The sequence below is a fragment of the Cebus imitator genome, unplaced genomic scaffold (assembly GCF_001604975.1).
Source record: "Cebus imitator isolate Cc_AM_T3 unplaced genomic scaffold, Cebus_imitator-1.0 Scaffold0, whole genome shotgun sequence".
In the NCBI taxonomy this organism is placed as follows: domain Eukaryota; kingdom Metazoa; phylum Chordata; class Mammalia; order Primates; family Cebidae; genus Cebus; species Cebus imitator.
Window position 1 is genome coordinate 19,827,227 of NW_016107315.1, and position 5,898 is coordinate 19,833,124.

Consider the following 5,898-nt stretch of genomic DNA (forward strand, 5'->3'; position numbering starts at 1 on the left):
TTTTTTGAGACAGAGTCTTGTTCTGTTGCGCAGGCTGGAGTGCAGTGGAGTTAGCTCACTACAACCTCCGAACTTCATTATTTTTAATGAATATTGATAGATTGCGAGTTCCCTGAGGATGGGGACAATATCTTATTTCATCTTAGGATCCCTAAAACCTGGTACAGTACCCAATCCAGAAAACATATTAAAGAAACGCTTGTTGGATTGAACTGAATGAAACGTGTTTCTCCATCATTGTTCCAGGCCTGGTTGACAGACTTATCACCGGTCACCTGGAATATTCTGATAATTTTCTAACTGGTCTAAATGCCTCCGATACCTCCAATCCCTCCTACACACTGACACAAGAATGTTCTTCCTAAAACAAAGGTTGGATCAACTCCATGGTTTCCCTTGAAAATCATTGCTTATAAGATGTAGCCTAAAAAGTTACTGGGCCTTATAACAAAAAGAAGTGTGCTCCTCCTCTGGCCCTGATTCCCTCTCAGGCTAATCTACATTCTTGCCTACACCTCCCCAACTCTACCTTCTAGTGATTTCCAGTGGTTCCTGCTACATCAGAACCACCCCCCACCAATCCCTGGGGAACTTCAGAATTCAGGGTTCCAGGTTCCACCTCTAGAGAAATCAGTCTGGAGAAAGGCCCAGGAGTCCATATTTTAAAAGCCATTGCAGTTGTGAGGTTTGGGAACTTCCATTCCAGCCAGCACTCCTGCTCAACTCATGGGTCCCAGAACACATTCTGGACTCTTGGCCTTTCCTGTCGTCACTCACGCTCTTCCTTCAGCCTTGGCTTTTCATTCCCCTTTTCCCTACCTTCCGAATCCTATCTGCTTTTAAGCTTTCACTGAAACATCACCTCTCTCCAAAGCGCCCTTGGATCCCCCAAAAGAGAACACCAGCTCTGGAATCACCAGGACCTGGCTCAGATCTCCACCCTGTAATGAAATGGCCAGCTATCTGGGACGTTACTGGCAAGTGCCAAGTCTTAGTTTCTGTGTTTGCAAAATGAGGATGATAATAGAATCCAACTCATGAGACCATGGGGATTAAATAAAATCACAAATGTAACAAGCTTAGCACAGTCCCTGGCACATGGGAGGCTCTTCAATAAATGAATGGCAGCATTAGGTTTAATAGCCCTTTACCCAGGGCTGCCCAGAGCTTTGCTTTGCCTTTGCCTTTGCCTTTATTATAGTGCTTATTTAATTGGCCTGAGGAAGGAAGATATTGTTTACTGAGAAAGCTGCCACAGGCCCTAAGGGCTGCAACACGGATAATGGGAGCCAGGAAATGAGGGCGGGAGGACCCTTCTCTCTACCTAAGGACTCCTTCCTGACCCTGGATCCAGGTGGGGCTAGGGTGGGAGGAGCCAGGGCCAAGTGAGGAAGACTCTGTTCCTAACAAAATAATGCATGAAGGGCACATCCCTTGGAGAAAAGGGTAAGCAGACTGGGGAGACCTGAGAGGTATAAAATCTCAGATGCTAGAAATCCTCCAAAAGGGAGTTGGGGGTCCAGGATTTTGCTCTGAGCTAGAAGCTGGAATGTCCAGGCCCCTTCCCTATTGCTGATTTTTCTTTTTGACCCTGAGAAAGCCTCTCAGCTCCTCATCCCACTCCTACCATGAAGCCTGTCCTCTGGGCACACGATAGGCAATTAATTGTGTCACGCCTTGAACCAGCTCCTCTAACATAGGAGCAATATAATCCCCAAAGCTTTTGAAAAATCCATCTTCATTATGGCACTGATACACTTTGGGGAAGTTTCTTCAAACACTGTCTCTTCCCCATCTCTTACTTATCCCAAGCACCTCCCCACCCTACCCCAACTCTACACACACACACACACACACACACACACACACACCAGCTCTCAGGTGGGAGCTGTCCCGGCCTTAGCTCCAGACAGGAGGATCTGTGGGTGGCAGGAAAAGAAAAAGAAGATTTCTGAGTAATTTCAAAGTTCTTTCTAGGTTCTAGCAAGGGGTGGGAAGGATCACAGCCAGCTTGAAAGAACTGAGAAAGAGAGAGATTGGAAGAGAGAATATTTAGACTATATTTAGGAAGAGAAGAGAGAATGTTATGATTTCCAAAAAGAGCCATTTCTGGGAAATGCCATCCCAAAAGTTTGGCCAAAAAAATTTGAGAAAGAAGGATTTAAACCTGTGCTGTCCACTACAGCAGCCACTAGCCACATGCAGGCCCTGAGCGCTTGAAAGGTGGCCAGTCCCAACTTTGATGTGCCGTGCGTGTACATCATTTCTTTTACTTTTTCAGTGTGGCCACTAACAAATTCAAAATTACTATGTGACTTGCATTCCATTTACTGAAGCCTCCCTTCCGGGCTTCGTTTCTGTTCTGGTAGAAGCTATGTTTGGATACTGAAACCTTTATTATTTATCAGGTATCACTCCAGCTCACCAGCTCTTCCATCTCTTCTGCTCCTGCCAACCCCACAGAGGACCAGTGTGAAAGGAGATCATTAGGCTATTCAGGCTTCCCTCAGACTGCAGAGGTGGCTAAGAACTCCCCGCCCCCAACCCCTGCCCAGGGTTACATGAAGATTTGAAAGCTCTGTTATCCCCCAAAAAACCACCTCTTCCATCTGCACTGGAGGATCCATCCCTGAGACCCTTGTCTCCTCTCTCCTTTTTAGCACCCTCCTTGCCATCACAACTGTCACTCCCCTGCCATCATCCTTTCCCTCCACCCCAACTCCATTCTCACCACTGCCTCACACAGAACCGCCTGCATCCTTCTGCTTACCCAGTGGACCCTCTTCTCCTGTCCCCCGGGAGGAACCCCATCAGCATTTGCTGCCTTTGATGCTCTATCCAACCTCTAAGCCCTCCTGAGCTGAGGATTTTACATGGCTGGGCTCCCAACTTCATTCTGGCAGCTGGACCCCATGGCAGCCAGACTGCAGGGCTCAGAGAAACAACCAACAACCCTGGGAGGGGGTGAAGGCCACATGCCCTGCAGAAGGTGGTCCCCTCTTATTGCACTTGAAGCGGACAGTGAAGAAGAGTGACCAAATGAGGGAGCAAGAAACCCCCAGCTTACCTAGCATAGGGACCACAGTTTACTTAGCAACGAAGAACAAAACAAAGCAACAGCGATAACACTAGCTAATATGTATCGCTTATTTGCTGGATGCCAGACTCCATGCTGAGTGCTGAACATGCATGGTTCATCAGATCTCTGCAGCACCCCTATGAGGCTTAGGTAAGTGAAATTACCTGTCGCCAGGCGTGAACTCAGAGAGGCTGCCACCAGAACCCACAATCCAAACCACCATTTGAATTGCTCCCTCATAAAACATAAACTTCCTTGCCCCCTCATCCATTCATTTATTCTCTGATTCACTCATTCAGCATTCATACACTGATAGCCTCTAAGAAACTTACCAGCTCATTGGTTCCCATTCAGCATCTAGGCTGTCCAGGCACATAGAAGGCATTGGGCTATGAAGATTAATAAATCACAGTCCCTGAATTCACAGACATCTTAAAGGTTTTCAGGGGCCATGAGAGATGTGGAAAAGCCTAACTCTGCCTTCAGATCACACCTGCATTTTACAGCAGAGAAACTGAGGCCTAGTAGGAGGGTCATGGAAAGGGTGAAGTTCAAATCTTGCCCGATTTAATAGTCAAGTAAGAGTCTGCTTGGATTCTCAACACAAATCAATGTTTGTCTTCCAGCCTCACCCATCTCCCGAGATTGTGCATGTGTATTGTGTCACTGCTTGGCTACGTGGTCCTTTTGACAGACTCAGTACGTCTCTTTCTGCCTTTATCCCCACTGGCTACCTTCACAATGCCCAGTGATAATGTCCACACCCAAAATCAAAACTCATCCACTCCAGAAACTACTCAGTTCAGGACACCCAGGTCCTGTATCCCCTGAGCTTATGTGTTCGCGTTCCCACCGTAATAGTATACATTTGTATGTTGCTCTGTACATGTTCTTAAATTTCAAATATGTGTGCATTAGTTCAAGCAGCTTTTGAACTTCATGAAGGCAAGGACTAAGTGTTTCTTTTATATCTTATCTTCTCCTTCCAAATCGCTGAAGTCTATCAGCATCTGGTAACAATCTCAGCCTATTCAAATTAACTAATAAATGTGAATTTTTTGATCTGCTCTGCAGACATAATCTGCGTGTGCCTGTGTGTGTGTGTGTGTCTGCCTGGGTTGTAACTTCAACCAGTATGGATAGCAGGGGTGTTTGTATATACAAAATGTCAGTATAAGCGTGTGTGTGTGTGTGTGTGTGTGTGTGTGTGAATTCTCCATTAGAGTTAGGGAAGCTTAGACACACATCAGCACAATCCATCAATTTCCAGACATTATCTCTCATGATAATTTCCTGCCAAATCTTTGAGTTGCAATTAAGAAAGTAGATAATTTGAAACATTTTCCTCTGCATGTTGAGATGGATTATAATCCTAATTTGATAAAGACTGTTAATGACTCATTAGCCACCCTTGGCTTCTCCTCAGGTCAGCCAACTTCCCAGGCGCTGGAGGCAGCTGGCAGCAGAAAGGCTGCGACGCTCAGGTCATTACATGTTATTGCTTCAGCAGCACTAAAAGAAAAACACACAACAAAGACACAACCGCACCACAGCCCTGGAATTCTCTTTTCTTCAGCTCCTGGATTTGGGCATCAATTTTTGTTTCTTGGCTTTGAACAAAGCCTCTAATTTCCTGACAACCAAAATGCTGTCCCCAGGGTATGCATACCCTGCCGGAGTGGCAGACAAGGCATTGCAGCCTTCCCTCAGCACAGGTGGGGGTACAGGGACTCACTGTTCTCACAGCTCTGGGCCCCATCCCCAACACATTTTTTTTTCTGGGATGGGCTCCCCAAACCAAAAGGGTGGGGACTCCTAAAGAGAATGGCAATTTCAAGCTGTTTACAATCACCACAAAACATAACAACCTTCTTTCTGCCTTGGGTGAACAAGGTCAGAAAGCACAGAAGGCCATCTACAGGGTCCCAGTTCCTTTCCTCCTGGCTGGGTGTCACCTCTTCAGCTCCAGGCTTAAAGAATTGAATTCTTCACAGAAGCCAAAGTCATGGCTTCCCCTGGGTCATCCACTTAGGAATGTAAACCCCTGACTCTCAGGAAGGTCTTATATTGCTTGGACTCCTGTGGACCTGTGTGCAGCTGCAAACACACACATGGCATGCACTCATCACAGCTGGACAGGTAGGACACAGATATAGTCACACTTACACATGTTCACACAGAAACAATCACAAGCTCACATGGAAACACTGACACATGGTCACACAGACACACAATCACAGACACATGGTCTCACAGGAACACAGTCATAGTCACACTGACACATGTTCACACAGAAATACAGTCACAAGTTCACATGGGAACACTGATACATGATCATGCAGTCACACAATCACATAGACACACAGTCACAATGACCTATGGTCATGCAGAAACAGACACAGTCACACAAACAGTCACACAGAAACAGCCACATAGTCACAGGTCACATGGGGACAATGACATGTGGTCACACAGTCATATAGTCACATAGGAACAGTCACAGACACACAGTCACACAGAAACACAGTCACAAGTTCACATGGAAACACTGACACATAATCACATAGACACAGTTACACTGACAAACGGTCACACAGAAACACAGATACATAGTCACACAAACACACAGTCACACAAACATTACACAGTGACAAGATCACATGGAGATGTTGATACATGATCACATAGACATAGTCACACTGGCACAAAGTCACACAGTCATACTGACACATGTTTACACAGAAACAGACACAGTCACACTGATGCAGTCACATAGGCACAGTCACAAGTTCACATGGAAATACTGATACATGATCACA

General features: G+C 46.0%; 1 long non-coding RNA gene across 1 annotated transcript in view; it reads left to right on the top strand.

Moving 5' to 3' along the window:
* The window catches only part of LOC108300888, a 1,268-nt gene extending 297 nt beyond the window's left edge, over nucleotides 1–971 (top strand). Inside the window, exons 2-3 of the long non-coding RNA XR_001823644.2 lie at nucleotides 247–372; nucleotides 875–971. This is a non-coding gene — a long non-coding RNA (uncharacterized LOC108300888). The remainder of the gene's footprint in view (nucleotides 1–246; nucleotides 373–874) is intronic.
* Nucleotides 972–5,898: the final 4,927 nt, after the last annotated feature.